A 21,891-nucleotide genomic window follows, 5' to 3' on the forward strand; every position below is an offset into this window, starting at 1 on the left:
TTTTATAGAGTGACACTGCAGTCAGCCAGGAAAGAAGGTCATGTGCTGACAGAAGCAGATATGGGAATGAATTGCTTTAAAAATGCAAAGATCCACAAGCAGAAGAATGGAGGCAGCCAAGAGATGCCCAAGATGGCCAGGAACGGAGCCTGTCTTCCTAGCCTCTGTCAAGAACTAACCCTGCCAGCCTCATCTTTAGCACAGCAAAGTGGATTTTGGAGTTCTGGCCTCCAGAACTTAAAACAGAATAAATGCGTGTTGCTTCAAGTCAGCAAGATCGTGATAATCTGTTACAGCTGCCCTAGGAAGCTGAGGCAAGGAGCCATGGTGCAGAAGAGATGGAAATACCGATTCCTTCCAGGGAGCCATCAAGTCTAGTGCTTCAGGGGACAATCAATCAAGCTGTACCTCTTTTATACCACACATCTGCCTGTCATCTATCAGCTGCAAGGCAGTCTGGTGAGTCACGACTTCTTTACTTGGCTCCTTAACAGATTCATTGACCCATCTCCGGAGTAGGCATCAAGTTTTTTGAAAATATTCCCAGTGAAAAAGAGTCCATATGGGTACCACTGAGTTACAGCTGGCAGTTGCAAGTTACCTTATAATCATGGTGAAGCTACCTCCATCTCTACAGAAACATTCACTGTTTTGGGTGAGTAAGTATGGTAGGAAAAAACAACATTAGAGCATGCCAAATATTCCAAGTCAAGTCAAGATTTGTTTTTGGTCATAAAGACCTTCGAAAAGATGCAAAGATGACACAAAAAATTTTAAGCAAATGGATCTGCATATTTTGGGAGGGAGGGAGCCAGGGTCAGGGTAAGGTCACTCTGACTTTTGTGTAAATACTGGATTGTAGTGAGGGCAAAAACAAACAGTTTGAGGCAATCAGAGGGAAATGATTATCAATTAGAAACAGATTTAGATTTAGAGAAGGGCTCAAGTTTGAGATGGACTGCCTGGGGGTGGTACTTAAGCTGGGATGGTGCTAATTCAACCTTCAGTAGGCCATAGAATGAGGAGCTTTATTCTAACAGGAACCAGAGACTGTATTTGTATAACTTAACTTTCTGCTCCCCTTTTGACAGATGGCCTGAGAGTTTAGGATAGCTTTCTGTGGTTTTAACCATGGAATGTGAAAAAGCAATTTGGCTTAAAATTAAATTGGTTAAGTTTAGATTAGCTATCAGCAACCTATAGCAAAATATGAATTCACCAACTGCTTTTCATTTTATATACCTCTTTAATATGTATTCAATGGTTTTGCTAAATCAAAATTTTGATGAGTTTAGTCTTAATACATTTTCCCTTGAGATCCCTTGAACTGCGTTATTTACAAGTGTATTGCTTAATCTCCAAATATTTTAGCATTTTCATACTATTCTATTGTATTTCACAGTATACTTGGTCAGATTTCTATTCATTTCAATGGTAAGGTGTGTTTTATGTCTGACAATGTTGTCTAACTTGATGACTATACCTTGGGAATACAAGGTGGAAAATGTATTCTGATGTATAAATATCTGGATATTGCATAAACGTCAATTATATCCCAGATTGATCATGCTAACCAGTTCAACTACATCCTTACTTATTCTCTTCATGCTCAATCTGTCAGGAGAAGGTCGTTGAAGTCTCCAATTAAAATAGATTATTTCTCCTTGCAGTTATATAAGTTTTGCTTGAAGTGCATATGTATCATGAGTTGTTGCAAATACATATTATAAATTGTTACAAATTATTTGCCAAGGTAATGTTCAGCTCTGATAATTTTTCTAAAGTATGCTTTGCCTGAAATTAATTTAATTACACCCACTTTCTTTTGGTTACTGTTAACATGCTATATACATATATTTATAGGTTTGTTATAGACAATATATAGTTGCATCTCGTTATCTGCCATGTAACTGGTATGCTTCACTGCACAATTGCATTGGAAGATGCTACAATCATTCATTCCTGAATCATTTGGAGCTGCTTTTGTGCTCCAGTGGCAGAATACTTACAACATACAGTGGTCCACAGGGAATATAGTTCCTGTATGGCACTTTCCAGAAAAAGTTTTTGCAACCTCTACAGGATCGTAACACTGTTACTGGTTTTTGTGTTTAAGATTTATTTATTAGAAAGGTAGATTACAGAGGCAGAAAGAGAAAAGTCTTCCATTCGCTGATTCACTCCCCAGATGGCCACAATGGCTACAGCTGCACTGATCTGAAGTCAGAGCTTCTTCCGGGTCTCCCACATGGGTGCAGGGGCCCAAGGACTTGGGCCATCTTCTGCTGCTTTCCCAGGCCACAGCAGAGAGCTGGATCCTAAGTGGAGCAGCCAGGATTGAAACCAGTGCCCATGAGATGCCAGCACTGCAGCAGCAGCCCCTGTTACTTGGTTTATCTTCTGTTCTGTAATTCATTCCCTCAAATGACCTCAACAGCTAGGGCTGGCCCACATGGAAGCCAGGAGCCAGAAATTACACCCAGATCTTCCACATGGGTGGCATGGGTCCAATGGGACATCATCCACTGCCTTCCCAGGCTAGCAGGAAACAGAAGCCAAGTGACCAGGACTCAAACAGGCACTCTTTTATGGAATGTTGCCCTCACAAGCAGTGGCTCACCCTACTATACCACAACGTTGACCCCTTGGTTCTTATGTTTTAAGAGGCTCCTGATGGTTTATATTTGGTTGATTCTTTGTTCCCAAACCAAATGAAAAGTATTAGAGATATGAACAATTTAAGTTTTAAATAAAAAACTTAGTGTCAACACAGTTTCACTCCATCACTAGAGGGTGACTAGATTATTGTACATGCTAAATAGGTATTTTTATTTTTTAAATTGTACAAATGTGGGGGCTGGAATGCGATAAGTCAACATAAGCCTTAAGTTGCGTGATTATCAAATCAATGTAGTTAACATTTTTATCTCATTAAACATTTTAAACATTTTTGATTAATAGTAACTATGCATATAGAGGGTCCAATCTGACATTTCTGTAATTGTAGAATATAGACTCAGAGCAATTAACATTTTCCTCTGTCATCACTTTATGATTGAAGCCTCTCTTCCCGTTTATAGAGAAAACCAACAGGTTGATAGAAAAATATTTATAATTTACAAATCCTTAATCAGATTAAGGATTAATATCCAGAATATATAACAAACTCAAAGTCAACATGCCATTGATCTAGTTAAGAAATGGGCAAAGGATATGAACAGACATTTCGCAAAAGAAATACAAATGACCAGGCCAGGCGCTGTGGCTCATTTGGTTAATCTTCTGCCTGCAGTGCCGGCATCCCATATGAGCACTGGGTTCTAGTCCCGGTTGCTCCTCTTCCAGTCCAGCTCTCTGCTGTGGCCCAGGAGTGCAGTGGAGGATGGCCCAAGTGCTTGGGCCCCTGCACTGGCATGGGAGACCAGGAGGAAGCACCTGGTTCCTGGCTTCGGATCCACACAGCGCTGGCCGTAGCAGCCATTTGGTAAACCAATGGAAGGAAGACCTTTCTGTCTCTCTGCAACTCTGTCAAAAAATCTTAAAAAAAAAAAAAAAAAAAGGAAATGCAAATGACCAGCCAATGTGAAAAATGCTCAATATCACTAGCCATAGGGGAAATGCAAATCACACCAAGGATGAGCTATCACTTCACTCCAGTTAGAATGGCTGTTATCAAAAAACAAAGCACAAATGTTGATAAAGACCTGAAGAAAAGCCAACTGTTATACACTGTTAGTAAAAATGTAGAAAAATCTATAGTGGCCATACTAATAAAGTCATTTCATGATATCTGAAGAAGTTTATCAAAATGTCTGTGTTAACAAAAAGCTACTTCTGGTTCTATATCATACTGACTTCTTACCCACCAGATCTAAGCCTCCTTAGGTTTCCATGAAGGCCTAAACCAGCTGACAAATTGTGGTGATGCATTAGTCACTTCCTGGCCATGTAAATGTATGGACTTAAAGTCATTTAACTTTTACAATCCAAATGATGAACATCATAATTCTGTGGAAGATAATGACATACTGACATCAGCTTTCACATGAAAATTTGCCTAGAAATCCATGTTCCTCCCAACCACAGCTGTGACTTAGGAGACCTAACACTGCTACACGTTATTATGGTATTGACCTGCTAATATTGATAGTGACAGGATTAGACATTATGCCACAATTAAAAGCTTCTTTCAAATGAGCAAAGAAAAAAATCACCCCAATTTAACTTTTAAAATGCACCATTAAATATTCATGAGAAATGCCCCCAAGATGCTGAGTTTAGCAGTTGCATAATGAAAGTGCCATGTATTTGGGAGAAGGATTATTCCCCACTGTTGCACAATCAAGGAATTTCTAAGTGACCTATGAGGGAAAAAAGTGAGAAGGGAGGGGAGATTGTGATTACAAATTAATAGAGCATGTAGTACCATTTGATTACCGACCACTGCAGTGTGAAATGAGTTGGTTTGAGTCCAGCTGTGACTACTGATCGTTATCATCAACTTTTCCCCCCATGAGCACCTGATGAGTTGCCCCAACAGGGCAGACCATTGGAAGAGTTGGAAGAGAAGGTGAGGGTAGCACAGGTTAGAGCTCCACATGGGAGCAGATAGTATAGTTTCCATCACCCCATGGTCAGACTGTTCTGTGGCCCTGAAAGCCCTACAGAGATGAGCTGTTGAATTAGAAAAACTCTGAGAACAAGATGTACTTGAAAAAACAAATTTTGATTCATGGATTCAAATGGAACGGAGTTGCTAGTGGTCTTAAAAAGCTTTCAATTGAGTTTTCTCTGCTGACTGATCATTAGATCAGTTAAGTATCTACACCTTGGAGCTCCACCTCCAGCCTGCAGAGTCACAATTTTTGGCAAATGCAGCCCAGGAGTGTGACTGTTAGAACAAATGCCCCGTTTGATAGGTCATATGAATCTCTATCCATATTTGTAACGTAATTGCATTGTGAATATTATACACGCCTTCACCCTTTGACTTTGGGTCAGTCCACGGGACTTGTTTTGGATCGTGACAGAAATGTGGGCAGAAATGATATTGTTATTTCAATTTCAATCCTAGACCTTTAAGAGATCACAGTTGTTTCTGTTTGCACTCTCCTGGATCTAACATTGTTATGGAAAGAGCTTCAGAGTAGCCTTGGAAGTCAAGACAGCTATCAAAACTGACCCCCTCCGCACAAGAGGCAGAGCTACCAGGGCCTGTGGCCCAGATCAACAACCCCAGCTGACCTGATGATTTGTGAGCCAACGTCCATGAGACCAGTCACAGGTGATTGACAAATGATCATCACAATATGGAACTTGTATTTGTTAGTGCAGTCATAGATTTTAATGTCACACAATACATAAAAATACACCTAGAAATTCTAACAACGTCTTAAGTTTGGAAACTTATCCAGTACATGGATCAGAATAGCGTGGATTCATGGTGAAATCCATCCAGGAGAGTTTTGTTAGAACTAATCACACGAATATACCTCATGTGTCTGACTTTATTACAATAGTTTCTCAAGTCCTGATCCAATGCAAAATCCTGAATTTTAACACAAAACTAAGTAGACCTAGAAAGAATAAGTACTTTTGCCAAAGTTATTAAGCAGAAATTCCACTGTAACTCAGATCTCTGGATTCTTAGTGCAATTTTTTTTCCACAAAACAAAATCTTGAACATTTGAAAATCATTTTAACAAATGCTCCAACAGTGCTTGTATTTTGCTCTTATCTGTTCTTTTACTTCAAAAGCTGCTCTAAGCTAGTTTTTTAGTTTAAAAAAATATAACAGATTTACACCGAACTTATTCATGCAAAAGTACTTTTAGTGCCCTGTTCTCTGAACTATTCACATTGTAACACAGCACTTCATTTCATCTCTCCACCCCACCCCACCAAAAAACAAAACAAAACAAAGTCTGTTGTTTCAGATGCCAGTAGTTGAGCAGTGCTGGCAGAGTGTGGCCATCTGCGGTAAGCATGCAGATATATGCCCGACTTTGGCCTCTGTACTTCTGTGCAGCCCATAAATATATTGTAACAGAATTAGAAGCTCCTGCAGTTTAGTTAAGAGAACTCAAGTACACTGAAGAGGCTTCCCCAAAGGACAATCTTCCCATTCAAAAGAACATCTTCTAGAAAATAGTTTGAGTAACACAGAATAGTCATCTTTGTTTCTAAGGCTGCATGCTTGCTAATTCACTGGCATCAACACAGTCCCTGTACACAAGATTGTGTTATAACTAAGATCAAAGACCTAAAACCAACCATCATTGCTTGAACGACTCCCAATACAGAAAGGATAGGGACAAGATCAAAAGAAAAAAAAATTTTGGCAAGGAAACTAGAGGGAGCACAAGGCAATCCAGATAGCACAGAGACTCTGTGGCTCTTTGGTACTTGGAACTCTTAGGAGGTTTTTATTTAGGTATTAATCTATAATACATGATAATCTCACTTCAAAGACTCCACATGGCTTTTTTAAAATCAGAAACTGAGTTTGGGCAATACAAATAATGCACAGCTTGCCCCTTGAATTTCTCATACGTTTCATTGATTTGCCCACCAAAGGGAGGGGAGGAAAGAGGGCGGGAGGGAGAAAGAAGGGTGGTTTGTTACTCCTGAGGTTGCCCAAAGAGAAAGATAAAATACATGGAGAGAACTGGGTCATTCAAAAGTTGGAGATGCAATAGATGCTAAGAATCCAATATACAAAAAAGAGTTGTAATATTTTGCTCATTGTTCTCCATGCAGCAATAATGTTCTGTTATACTATTTTAAGGAGCCCCTCATCTTTTAGGGTTACCTAAAGAAATATTTGCTGATGAATGGATGGGCATCTAGGATTCACTACAAAATAATTGAGAGGAGAAGAGTGGGTAGGAGTATAAATGGGACAGAACCAACCATGAATTTATAATTGTGCACTTGGGTTATACTGTGTATGAGGACTCATTATACTATTTTTTGCATCATCATAGAAAGTACAAGAAAACAATTCTAGGCAAATCAAAGATTTAAATAGAAACCCCATAAATATTAGAAAAAACATTTGTAAACATGGGTTTCTAATGCTTAATCATATAGATAGAATCCATCAAGGAAAATGTAATATTTTGACTACACAAAATAGAAAATACTTAAATCTATATAAACCTATAATTGTACATACAGATTGTGTGTGTGTGTGTATATACAAGTTCAAGAGAATTAAATTCCATGATAAGCTTATTTATTTTGGTACAAAAATAAAATCTATGCATACAAGGGAGTCTCAAAAATTTCAAGAAAAATTCATATTATAAAATAATTATGCATACTTCTCAAAAAATGTTTCACCAAAATAAACTTATCTTTTGATTCTGTTTTCTGATGAATTTTTATAGTATCCTCACATATAGTTTCAGAAAATACTTAATAACAAGGTAAACTAATCATGTGTTCCTTTGTAAAGAGATTATATAATGAATAAAATAGAATTAAAATTTTGTCTATAAATATTTATCTGTTCATTTTGCTAAGAGCAGAGCCTTCAAAAGCAAACAACTCAGAGCCCTTGGATGCCTGAGATGGAGACAGATGATAAACAACTCATCACACTTAGTGCTGATGTGCTGCAGGTGAGATGCATTGAAAATTAGGCAAATGTACACCAGTAGAGCTGATCTAGTTGGATACAGAAGGAGGCAATAAGGAGGAATGCCTTGAGGAATCACTGGGAACTAGCTAAAAGAAGAAGGAAATAAAGTTTAGATGAAAGTATATTTTTTCATTCATGGTATAGTAGGCAATTTTTATTTTACTCAATATCCTTTTCAATACTTTCAGCCATTATATGAAATTTCTTTTATAATCTGAAAAATTACATGTTATAAAAATTAAAATGGGGGGGGTGGCACTGTGGTGTAGAAGGTAAAGCCACCACCTGCAGTCTTGGCTGCTCCATTTCCCATCCAGCTCTCTGCCATGGCCTGGGAAAGCAGTGGAGGATGGCCCAAGTGCTTGGGCCTCTGTACCCACCTGGGAGACCAGGAACAAACTCCTGGTTCCTGGCTTCAAATTTGCCCAGCTCCAGTTCTGGCCATTGCAGCCATTTGGAAAGTGAACCAATGGATGGAAGATTCATTCTCTCTCTCTTTTTCTCTCTCTGCCTCTGCCTCTCTGTAAATCTGCTTTTCAACTAAATAAATAAATCTTTTAAAAAAATTAAAATGGAAGAATTAATAGGCTGGCGCCGCGGCTCAATAGGCTAATCCTCCACCTGCAGCGCCGGCACACTGGGTTCTAGTCCCGGTCGGGGCACCGGATTCTGTCCCGGTTGCCCCTCTTCCAGGCCAGCTCTCTGCTATGGCCCGGGAAGGCAGCGGAGGATGGCCCAAGTGCTTGGGCCCTGCAGCCCATGGGAGACCAGGAGAAGCACCTGGCTCCTGCCATCGGATCAGCGCGGTGCACTGGCCACAGTGCGCCAACAGTGGCGGCCATTGGAGGGTGAACCAACGGCAAAAGGAAGACCTTTCTCTCTGTCTCTCTCTCTCACTATCCACTCTGCCTGTCAAAAAAAAAAAAAAAAAAGAATTAATAAATGGAAAACATTTTTTTCTTTGCTATCACAGCTTCTTTCCCAGTAACACAAATGTACTTTGTTTCAAGTACTCTCAATGCTTAAGTTAAAAGGAGACTTTCTTTGAGGTTTATCTTGGAAGGCTTTAGTGTTATTAATAAATTGTCAGGTGAGTCATAGAAACAAGTACTTTAGTGCACAATTATTAACCTCACCTATTCCTGGTCATATGTAAGATTTACTAAGTCTTTACAAGATTTACTAAAACTGTGCCTCAGAAAAATAGAACTTTTAAAACCTCCATACTTGTTTTTGCTAACATTGTTCATTAAAGCAGGAAGAAAACCTATAAGCAATTGTGTTTTCCAACATATCTCAAGGCACATGGAGTTTTTAAGCTTACAAATTTAAGGAATAAAATTGTCTCATCATAATCTCCTAAACAAAAAGTACAAGATATTTCATTTGCAGAATCTTCTTGTTCTGATGTAAAGGGAGAAATCTAGCAATGATTATTTTTAGAAATTAAGAAAATTTAGATTTTCGGTCACTTTAACCTTATATCTTGAGATTTATGATAATATTTGGCTTCACCAAAGATCGTAATTTCTCTACCTAATATGATGGGAGTTATAATGAGTAGGATGACAAGAAAGAAAGGGCATGATTCTGGAGTTAGACTGATGTGAATGTTTCAAATATTAGGGAAAGTTACTTAGTATTCTAGATCACCTCTTTGATCTGTAAAATCAGTTACCTCAAAATGGCATGGCCTACAGGTGAAGCTACAGTTTCTGGTATACGGTAGTGAAGCCAATAAAAGAGACACTCAGTGGACACTCAGATCAATATAAATATTTTTAAATCAAACTTCCTTTGGCTATCTATTTTTTTTTGTTAAAATAAAAAATGGCAGGGTGTGTGTGTGTGTGTGTGCGTGTGTTTGAAAGATAAAGAATGAGAGACAGATAGACAGATCTCCTATCTACTGATTCACTTCCTAAATGCCTGAAATAGCCAGGGTTGGATCAAGCTCAAGCCAGGATCTGGGAACTCATTCTAGGTCTCCAACTTGAGTGACAGAAACCCAGATACTTGAGCCATGCTGTGGACCAGCGTACACATTAGCAGTTAATTGGAATAGGAAGCACAGCCATGACTTGAACACAGACACTTTGGTATGGAATGCAGAAATCTCCAGCAGGATCTTAACCATTGTGCCAAATCCCTGAGCCTGTGTTGAAAGTTTTTATTTTTGTATTCTATCACCCTTTGTAAGTTTTGATCTAAGATGACAACGTTTCTATTCAGAACTGCAAAGAATAGTCTTCAAGTGAAAAAATAGTCCTCTGTGTCTGTCATATAAAATAAATAGGACCTCGAAAATGCCCATGTATTTAAAGCCAGGAAAAAAATGTGAGTGACCATGCTTGGTAGGTAATTTCCTGCAATGAAATACCCCATGGCTGAGGTACAGAAAAGCCTAGATAGGAAAAAACATTAATATTAACTGAGAGAGTCCAGACTGCATTTTACTCATAAGATTTAAGTTTGCGCTGATTAAAGATCACTTAATAAATCCACTTGGGCAAAGTTACGGCACTTGGGGGAGATTTGAAATAGGACTGTAATTGTGAAAAGTTCATGGGATGCCAATTCATACCAGTGACTATAATAAAAGTGGCCAGAAGTAACAGGTCTGGGACCGTGGTTCAGATAAATTTTCCCAGGTAAAATAGCACTTAAAAGGTGTTATACACAAAGATAGAATTTTCTTTCATGATTCACAGCAGCAGAGGCTTTCAAGAGACAAAGACCTAGCCACTGAATGGATAATAATGTGTTTGCTGTTGGAAAGCAGAGGAAATAAGGAACTGCAAATGAGAGGCTTGGAATAAACCAGAGAGGACTGAAATGCTATCTGCTTTGATATTCGCTAAGCAAAATAAAAATTTTAGACTGTGGGTGGAGACCTTAACACTACAGAGAAAAGTATTTTTCTTTCCACTTCACTTGTTGGATTATGTAGAGCACAACAGCCTTCTGCTTAAAGACTTGCTGCACATTCATCTGTTTTAGAGCAGAATGTGAGCATCCTAAACTGAATAAATCCATCTTATCTCAATGGTGTGTCTCATGGGATATTTAAAACCCATTACATTCAATGCGACTTTTGTATCTTTAATCCACAATTTGAAAGCCTTAGGCAAATCTCTAACTCAAAGGTCACTTGACTCTCTGATTAGAGCAATCCTTTATATTTAGGAATCACTGGGAATCTCTTAAAAATGAAGAACCCATTCCCTGTCCTCCAGGGATTCTCAGCCAGTGGTTGTGAGGTAGGACATAATTAAGAAATGACTCAGTGGCAGTGGCTCTGAAAAGCATGTGGCCCACAGGATGAAGTCCTATCCTAAAATACAACAAGTTCTTCACTCAGATACTTTTAAGGAGAAAGATAAGAAGCTCACATGGATCCTAATTGTTCAACTTCTTTTTTCTTATTCGCCATATTTCAATTAAATACTAATTAAAAAGAAAAATCATCAGTGAATGCTAAAACCAGTCAGAGTCTGGTATATTTTGGTGTATTTTCAGCATCTCAAAGTAGTTCTCTAATAACTGTGTATTAGGAACAGGCATTATGGTGCAGAAGGCTAAGCTGCTGCTTGAGATGCCCAACTCCCACGCTGGGGTGCCAGTTAAAGTCCTGGAGACTCTGCTTCCACCCAGCTTCCTGCTAATGCACCTGAGAGGCTGCTCTACTTCCAATTCAGCTCTCTGATATGGCCTGGGCACTTGCACCCCTGTGGGAGATCCAGAAGAAGCTCCTGGCTCCTGGCTTTGGATTGGCGCAGCTCTGGCCATTGGGGAATGAACCAGAGGATGGAAGTCTCTCTCTCTCTTTGTCTCTCTCTCTCTCTCTCTCTCTCTCCCTTTCTCTTCCTCTCTGTAACTCTCTGCCTTTCAAATAAACAAATAAACCTTTTTTAAAAGGTATTTTTAGAAAAAAGTAAATATGTATTAACCATTATACTTAATCATCAATAAGTAGAACATAATTTTAAAGAACCTAACAGTGAAGAAATCTGGCAGGCACCATTTTAAAACTGTTTTCTCATCACCAGTAATAAGACAAATCAACCTCATATTGAATGATGTATCAGGTAGGTGATATTTTTGTAGAAACTACGTAACCTGAATTGAACCATGAGGGACTATTTATCAAATATGTAATGAAATTCACTGTGGTATGCATTTTAAAAATATCAATTCATGGGACAGGCATTTGGTACAGCAATTGATGCTCTTGGGACACCTACATCCATTTCAGAATGCCTGGTTTGAGACATGGTTCATCCACTTCCAATCCTGGTTTCCTGCTAATGAGCACCCTGATAGCTGCAGTTAATGGCTCCAGTACTTGGTTCCCTGCCACCCATATGGAAGACCTAGATCCAGTTTCAAGATCCTGACTTTGGCCTGGCTCAGTCCCAGCTGTTGTGGGTATTTGGGTAGTAAACCAGTAAATGGGAAATCTCTCTCATTTCTCTTCCATTACAACAAAATGAAATAATTAAAATTTAAGAAAATAAATATGTCAAGTCATGAAAGACAAGGAAAACCAAGGAATTGTGCTAAACTCAAGAGCCAAAAAAGAGGCCAAGGAGACCTTGACAACCAATTCCTGTGCATAGTCCCAGATTATAAGTCAGACCAGAAATAAAGGAGACAAAAGAGAAGAGAGTCTTGTTTGATTGATTGAGTTTTTGCTTTCTTTATTCAATAAATGGCCTCAATGAGATAGTGGAAAATTTTGAAAGGACTTTCAGGGAAAATTGCTTTCATTCTACTAATGTTGATTATATGATTTTGATGAACATACTATGATTACACAGGACAGTATATTTTATTTAGAAAAATATTCACTGAACACTTTAAAGATAAGAGGCCACCATATCTGAAATGTATTTTTCAAGTGGTACAGCAAATACAGAGAAAACTTGAGAGATGGACAGACTGACAGACAGAGAACGGTAAAGGAAATGTGGTCAAATGTTAACAGTGAAATCTGAGTGAAGGGTATGCAGGTGCTACACTATTCTCACAACTTTTCTGTGACTCTGAATTATTTTCAAATAAAAGGAGAGAGAGAGAGAGCAGTTTCAATTTCATCATTATGTTATAGTGAGATGAATTCCTGGTGAAAGCAGTAAACACCAGGTTTTGTATTTTTCCAATTATTTATGATTTACAAGGGATATATCCAATATATAAAATCACAGAAATATTGAAAATCAAAAATATATATTGCAAATGATGATCAAAACAAACTGATATATAAATGTTAATTACCAACAAAGTGCTAGCTAAAAAGCACTATAAAAAATAAAGCAGGGGAGTGTGATAAGATGCTTGATTCATTAGTTCTTCATTTATATTTACACCTAGTAGCTTAGCATTAAAAGCATAAGACATATGGGGCCCGCGCTGTGGCACAACGGGTTAACAACCTGGCCTGAAGTGCCGGCATCCCATATGGTCTCTGGTTCTAGTCCTGGCTGCTCCTCTTCCAATCCAGCTCTCTGCTAGGCCTGGGAAAGCAATGGAGGATGGCCCAAGGCCTTGGGCCCCTGCACCCACGTGGGAGACCCAGAAGAAGCTCCTGGCTCCTGGCTTCGGATCAGCACAGCTCCGGCCATTGCGGCCATCTGGGGAGTGAACCATCACTCGGAAGACCTCTCTCTCTCTCTGCCTCTACTCTCTGTCTAACTGACTTTCAAATAAATAAATAAATCTTTATTAAAAAAAGCATTAAGACATAAAGTAAAAAGTTGTCAAAATCCTAGGTAGAAATAGACAAGTTCACACTGAAATGGGGGACTTCACATTTCACTCTGAAACCAATACATCAAGCAGAAAAGATCCAGTAAGCACACGGAAATGTGCACTTTGGCAACCTTGATTTGTGAGCCTACGTAGACTACTATATTCTGTGCTTGTGGAATAGGTACACATTATTTTGAAGCACACATGGAATTCTTACAAAAATTTCTTAAATATTGCAAAATACATAAAAAGTCTCAGTAAGTTTTAAAAGATTGGTGTGATGCAGACCACATTCTCTGGACAAAATGTTAAATAGGAAACCACTAACTGAAAGAGAATTAGGTAAATTATATATGTTTAGAATGCCTGGGCCAGCACTGTGGTGCAGCGGGTTAAAGGCCTGGCCTGGAGTGCCGGCATCCCACATGAGTGCCGGTTCTAGTCCCAGCTTCTCTTCTTCTGATCCAGCTCTCTGCTATTGCCTGGGATAGCAGTGGAAGATGGCCCAAGTCCTTCGGCCCCTGACCCACATGGGAGACCTGGAAGAAGCTACTGGCTTTGGATCGGCACAGCTCTGGCCATTGCGGCCATCTCCGGAGTGAACCAGCGGATAGAAGACCTCTCATTCTGTGTCTACCTCTCTCTGCAACTCCGTCTTTCAAATAAGTAAAATAAATCTTTTTTTTTTAAAAAAAGAATGCCTTTTATGTGTGAGAATTCCAGATCTAGTTTTACACCATCTCTAAGACTCCTACTTGAGCCAGAAATTGAAACCAGAACAAAATATCTAATTATTATTTTGCCACTAGTTTAGTTGGTTTCTTAAGCAGTTTTCTTGATACCCATGTCACTATCTAAAATAGATTTTAAAAAGGCCAATGAGAATTTGCATTTCAAGAAAGATGTTAATATGATGTGTATATGTTGCAAAGAAGGCATAAGAAGAATGCAAAATAAAATACCATTATGAGAAAAATTATGATAAGAACTATGATCAGTACACAGAAAACATGAGTGATAAAAAACAAATGAACTTTAAAGGACTGAAATTTCACTATGTTTTAGTGCATAAAATAAGCAATCCTATGGTGGAATGCCATTCTATATCTAGTAAAAACTTTCTCAAGTTTCAAAACCTTTTTCCAATGGCGAGCTTACTAAAATTAACAATCTACAGGCACAAGCATTGGGGGCAGCGTCTTAAGTAGCCTCTTGGCTATTCCACTTCCAATCCAGGTTCTTGATAACACACATGCTGGGAGTTAGCAGACGCTGGTACAAATACTTGGGTCTCTTAACCACATGGAAACCCAAATGGAGTTCTAAGGTCCTGGCTCAGGCTGTCCTAGTCTTAGGTGTTGTGGGTATTTCGGGAGTGAATAAGTGGATGGAAGATCTTTCTCTGTCTTTACCTCTCAAATAAAGTGAAAATAAATAAATTTTCAAAAAAGATCTACATAATGCATTATACATTATGGGCATCAAGCAAGATTAATCAATTGCAAAAGTATGTCTAGCCAGAAGTATTGTGGTTTTAATATATTTTAGACTTGGCTAACAACTTACAGTATATGAAAAAGTTAAATCTTTTGTGGCATATTCTATTGCAGCTGATGAAAGCACAGATATAAATAATACCATCCATTTGGCTATATTTATTCACGATGTTGAAGAGAATTTTGATGTGACCAAAAGACTTTTGGGCAGAGTGCCCATGATAAGAATAACATCAGGAAATGATTTGGTTTTGTATGTTAGGAAAATGTTCATGTTGGACTACTCAAAATTAGAGTCAAGACTATAGACAGTCCACAATGATCAGTGTCACACAAGTTTAATTCAAAGTAGCAACATGACCGTTCTATCATTCACCAGGGAGATCTTTATGCTAAAAGTTAAAAATTAAATCCATTGTCAAGATATCCATTATCATTAGGACTGTCTGAATCACACACAAACACAGTGATTGGCGTGAGGAATTAGATGCTGTTTGGAAGCCGATGGCTTAGTGGCAACATGGAACTTATAATGCTTTTTAGCTACTCAAGACACTTACTTGCCTATATCGTCAGAATAAAATCTCCAGACTTAACTCATTAGGCAAAACTGGATCAGGGAAAGGTGTGTGTACTGGCAGTTAAGATGCCCATGTGCCACACTGTAGGACCTACATCCAATCCCCAGCTTTGGCTCCTCATTCCAGTTTCCTGCCAAGACAGAGCCTGGGAGGCATCCAAGAACTGCATTGTGTTCCTGGCTTCAGCCCTTGCCCAGCGATGCCCATTGCAGGATTTTACAGTTAGTCAGAGAATGGAGGCTCTCAGTCTCTATCTCCCTCTCTTTCCTATTCGCTCTCTCTCTCTATCTCTCTGTCTCTCTGTCTCTGTCTCTCTCTCTCTCTCTTGCTCTCAAATTTTTAAAGTATTATAAGTAAAAACTAAAAACTGAATAAGACTTGATCATCTTGGTGGTCATCTCAAGCCAATCTAAACTCTAAAGATTTCTTTGAATTAGTATCAAATGTATTTACTCCAAGGGACATTGAAGGGTTTTGAATAATGGATACTAAAGTACACTTACATAAGGGGAATATGTTCTGATATTCTGAAGCACAGGAGGATGACTATAGTTCACAACAATTTGTTAAAATAAGTACATTTTTAAATGTACTTATATAAAATATGTGATTCCATTTACTTATTCCTAGAAAAATTGAGGCTTTGGGAAGATTTGGAGCAAGGAGTAAAAACTAGCCCATCTTTATGCCCTGAAGTTTGTTTACAGAAATGAAAATATATGTATATCTCAACTACATTCTCAAAATTGTGGAGTTGAGCAATGAATTCCAAAAAAAATCACCTAATTTTGTGTTTTTTAGAAAAGTCTAACATTTCAAAATTAGCCTTCCTCTGTGAATGAAGAACCACATGCAAGTTACTGAGCTAGAGTACAATAAAGAACTAAAAACTCAGAATTCTACAAATATCCCAGGTGTAGTTATGCCAAATATACAACATCATGCCAAAATAGTAGCCATATTCATAATTCCCTGTGTTAGTCATTGCCAAATTATAAAAATGATTAAAAATGGATATTTTCCCAGTTAAATATATCACTTGAATATTTATTGTACATTGAAATTCAAAATGCGACATTAATAGTCATGCCTTTACCCCACCAAAGAAGTTTGTAAGACTTTGAGTTCCAAGTTAAAGTAGTAAAAAATTATGAAAGATAATACATAAATGTGGTGTTTTCTATGGACAGTCATATGTTGGATAACAACAGGGAAACATTCTGAGAAATCCATCATGTGGTGATTTTTCTTTATGTGTGAATATCAGAGAGAGTACTCTCACAAACCTGGAAGGCAAAAATCAGTCACTCAACATGGCCTCTTCCCTGCATCAAAAGATATGGCAAACATGAGATGTGTGAAGGCGACTACTGGCATAACATGTGATACAGTAAACTTTATTTTTACATATAAGTAGAAGGAGCATACTCTGAAATAATTATTAAAACCGTAGTAACATAGCTCTACATTGTCATTATACCAAGGATTATACCTTGTCCCTTATTGTGTTAGTTTTATATGATTGCAGAGCAGGTTTGTCTACACCAGTATCACAACCATTTGAGTAATGTGTTGTGTGTGCTTCAACATTATGACAGTTATGACAGCATGATAGCTATGATGTTTCTAGGTAATAGGGTTTTTTTTATTCACTTGTTTATTTGAAAGGCGGAGTGACAGAGAGAAGGGAGACAGAGAAAGAGAGAAAGATTTTCCATCTGCTGGCTTACTCCCCAAACGCTCCCAACATCCAGGGCTGGGTCAGGCCAAACACAGGAGCCAGGAGCTCCACCTGAGTCTCCCACATGGGTGTCAGGCATCTGAGGACTTAGACCATCATATGCTGCATTGAGGCACATTAGCAAGAATTCTCCAACTTCATTCCATCCTTTACTATAGCCCTGAGTAAATCTTCTATAATACTCTGGTGATCAGATTCCTGCTCGTCCCGCTGGTATTGACCTTGCACTGATTTTGACCACCCACAACATATAGATTGTGTTCCACTATCTGCTATAGGGTCCCTGTGTGATCTGCTCCCACCCTAACAATCACACTCCTAATGACCACGACACTCCACCATGCATATTTCAAGTAGATAACTGATATACCAAGCTCTGCAATGGTACTATACTTTTGTTCACAAATTCTTACCTTATATCATGACTGGAATGGCATTCGGCTACACTTCCACATACTCAAAGTTAATCTCCTACAAGGTATACCTCAGAGTGTCACCTCTGTTACATCCACATGAGCCTCCTAAGTTAAATAGCTGTCTGTCTTCTAGGTAATCTTGTTACAACTTAATCAGAATGCTTACCTTATTAGAGTAGCTCGTATAACTCTCTTTTTGCCCTTACCAAATCAGAAATTCCTTACAAACAAGAATTATGTCTGACTTGACTTTTAGTCCCATTGATTTTACTTTCATAGATGTTTAAAGTTCAGTGGAACAGAAGTTGGATATCAATGCAGGGAAAATGGAACTTCAAGGATCCATGGGGGTAGCTTTTAGTCAACAAAATTCTGAAATAGTGTGCGAAATTCTATTGGTATTGAATATATTTAAATACATTGCATACTTGTTACTGTCTAACTATTCTATATTTCCCCCTTCCTATTAGCATCTTGATTCTGTTTGGAAGAATCACCCAGTTCCTCATTGTAAGTGTACAGCTTTCAATGATGATAATTCAAAAGGCTGCCTTCTCTGTTCCTCCCAGCAGTGCCTGAGCAAGGGCAAATAGTGTACTGTTAGCTAATTGGATGCTTCTTCCTTTGGTTTAAATATTGATTTGTTGATGTAAGGATGGAGAAAATTGGAAGCTATTCATTGCAGTGGTAGTAACAGAAGCAAGAAGGCAATAGTGGCCATGCTGGCATCTTCAAAAGAGTGCTCCATCCCAAGGTCACTGTTGTGCCTCAAACATCCTTTCCAGTTCTCTTGGTTCCTCTAAACTCATATCTGGTTTTGCAGGGACCAAAGGGTTCCACAAGCCTGTCAATATCTTACCAATAATTTTTCTTCTTATTGCCAGACTAAGATTGGTATCTATGGCTTAAAACAAAGAATCTTTGCCAACCTATCATGCATATTTATTTTCTAGGGAGGAATTTCAAGATATTAAGCAGATTCTCAAAAGAATGTATGCTTCCTCCCAAATAACAACTATTCCATGAAAGCCCTCAGGCTGTCGTTTGCAAAGGGAAGAATCTGATGATGTCATGATTCCATTCACATGACAGCTATTCAGTAATTATTTCTTATCATATTCTGAGAACTCATTACAGTAGCTTTATGAAAAGTTGTCAGTAACAGCCAAGAAAAATGAAGATGGATTTAAATACAATGATGTCTCCATATCTTAATTATTTTACTGACCCAATTCTTCTTCAACAAAGTGAGTAGACTGCTATTAACTGTGTTTGGTAGCAGTGGAGCAGTAAAGACATATACGACTAATAAATTTCCCTGAGCCTTTCTTTTTCTCAGTACTGATGACAACAAAAAGGAAGTAAAAACAGGATTTTTAGAGCAGTGGAACTATTCTGTGTGATATTAAAATGGTGGATTCATGTCACCATACATTTATCCAAATCCACACAATTTACAACACCAAGAGTGGACCATAATGTAAACTATGGAGTTCATGTGCTAAGGGTGTGTCAATGTGGGTTCAAAAATTGTAACAACTGTGTTTCCCTGGTGGTATGGAGCAAAAGTATATATGAGCAATCCCTTTGCCATCTACTAAATTATGCTATAAACTTAAAATTGCTCTAGAAAATAAAATTTATTTAAAAAAATAAGTGAACAAGTATCCTTTGAAACAGGGCTTCATTGATTTCTCTTTGAATTTCGTATTTGTTCCTGTCCTTACTGCATATCCTGTCATGCTGTAATAATACCTCCTGCATGAAAATTTCAAACTGCTATGACGTTAAGAAGAATCTGCAAGATTTAGATGAGCTTAAAATCCCACCCTTTTAATGTATTTTTATTTCAGGTTTAGGAAATATTATGATAGCTGATTCATTTGGAGTTTTTTCATACTTTCTTTGGCAGGAAAAAATGGGTTTTCGAAAAGACATTTTATGTACTGAACTTCACAGTGGTAAAATATGTTTGACAGAATCTTAAGAATTGAATTTCTCATAGGTTTATAAAAAAGATCATGCTTTTTTTCTCCATGGAAATAAAAATTTTCATCAGACATAATTTTGTTTCCTAAAACTTTAATATAAAACCTAATTTTCCCCAAAATGTGACATAATGTGGGTACAGCAATCAGGATGTGACTGATTCACTAATTTATTTATTGACATTTTGATTATAATATGAAAGTCCTGTTTCTCAGGCTTAATGTAAGCCTTATCTGGGATCGGAATATTTCTTCAGAAACATGGTGAAACAAGAGGTTGTCTATAAGCATTTTCAAGCCCTATCTCATTCCTAGAACAAGGAGTCACAACCATTAGCCGATGGGCTAAACCCAGTCTGCTACCTGCTTTTTTAAAGCTTTTTGTAATACAGTAACATTCATTTTTTGTTTTACATTTTGTCTTTTGGCTGCTTTTATGCTAAGCCAGCAGAGTAGGTGCAACAGAGACCATGTGACCCACAGAGAAGAAAATTCTTGCTGTACCCTTGTCTAAAATATGTTCTTTCCATGAAGTTTTGTATGTGGAAGACCTTCTAGGTTAGAAACACATCTTGACAATCTAGAAAAGAACATTAATTCACTCAACAAACATTAGTGGGGTTTCAATTAGTGTGGAATCACTGAACAAACAACCATACAAAAATTACATGCACACTGAGACCGGCTCATCAAGAGGTTGTTCAGAGAACGTGTGGAATTCCAAGGAAACATCTACTGGGAGCTTGGTCTAATCAAAGCATCGGTCTGCAGTTGAGTCTCACCATGTTGTCCTGTAGGTGAAAGGGGAAAGCAGGGTGGGGCTACACAGCCAGCACCAATTCTCCTTCCTTCTGAATTAAGTTAGTGGGTTGGCAGCAGGTAAGAGGAACAAGTAAAGCATTTCGCTGGAGAATGGCAGTTTAAAATCAGGCACTGGCAGGAAGGCTTTTTCGAAAGTATTCCCATGGCTTCGTTCAGTAAGGTCCTCATTAGCCTTGATGCAGGTTTCCTCTGATGATGCCCTTTACCCTGACTTGGAGACTGCAGCTTTTAAAGAGGCAGTTCAGTCCCCACTGTGGCTCAGTCCTTGGCCTAATTTAGGGAGTACAATAATTCCCTCCAACTGTGAAGATGATGAGATGGTTTTTCTGTGATTTCTTGTTTGAGAATCGGTGACCAAAATCTATAAGGAAACCACCCAGCCTGTGAGTCTTTTGGACTCTGCTGCCCCTAAGCTGGTGTCCTGTTGATTTAACAGGCACCTAATGGGATTGGTCCAGAAGCAAAATGCTCCCGCTGCTCCCAACCTGTTTCAAAGAATCACAGACTTAACAATTGGACAGATCATCTGACCTAATCCTAACACTTGCTTAAAAAAATAGAAAAATGAGACCCTGAAAGGCTAAATAGTTTCTATTTGATAAATGACACTTAAATGAAGATGCCTGGATCTCCATGCAACTTGATTCACTAACGAGTGAAACTTGTTTAAAAGTTTAGGATTTTTCTTACATGAAGTGACTATTTTAAGGTACACAGACGAGTACTTCCTACAGTGTGTTTAATCTTTCTTTATCTTAAGGCCATGTAGATCATGGCATTGCAAACCACCTCACAAATATTGTTTCCATGAGAGAAGAATTCTTTACTCACAGTCCTGGCCATCTGTCTTAGCTATCTCTTTGAACCTTTCACAATGAACACTAGTACTAAAAAGATACTACATATATCCATCTTTTCTTTAAAAAGATTTATTTTATTTATCTGAAAGACAGAGTTACAGAGAAAGAGGGAGAGACAGAGAAAGATCTTCCATCAGTGGATCACTCCCCAGAAGGCTACAATGGCCAGTGCTGGGCCAGACAGAAGCCAGGAGCTAAGAGCTTCTTCCAGGTCTCCTACATAGGTGGAGGGGCCAAAGTACTTGGGCCATCTTCCTCCATTTTCTGAGGCACATTAGCAGAGAGCTGAATTGGAAGTGGAGCAGCCGGGACTTGAATCAGCACCCATGTGGGATGCCAGCACTGCAGATGCCACCACAGCACCAGTCCCGCAAATATCCATCTTTATTTCAGAACTATACTGCAATCTGAACATTGGGTTATTTGAGGCCAACACATCAAAAAGATACTTGTGCTCTTGAACTTTAAGCAGGCTTAGTACAATACGAAGCAATACAAATGATAATGGACTATTTTGCTTTCAACAATTGTCTACAGAAAAAAGAAGAAATGAAGAATGGCATTTAAGTAATTTTTCTGAAAGGCAGAGTT

The 21,891-nt window shown here is 38.3% G+C and overlaps 1 pseudogene; it reads left to right on the top strand.

The window, feature by feature from the left end:
* The first annotated feature begins 562 nt into the window (after positions 1 to 562).
* Positions 563 to 21,891, top strand: part of LOC149128050 (14-3-3 protein epsilon pseudogene) — an 80,352-nt pseudogene continuing 59,023 nt past the window's right edge.

This window comes from Oryctolagus cuniculus, chromosome 2 (assembly GCF_051225735.1).
Source record: "Oryctolagus cuniculus isolate XC-2025 breed Fujian yellow rabbit chromosome 2, ASM5122573v1, whole genome shotgun sequence".
NCBI lineage: Eukaryota > Metazoa > Chordata > Mammalia > Lagomorpha > Leporidae > Oryctolagus > Oryctolagus cuniculus.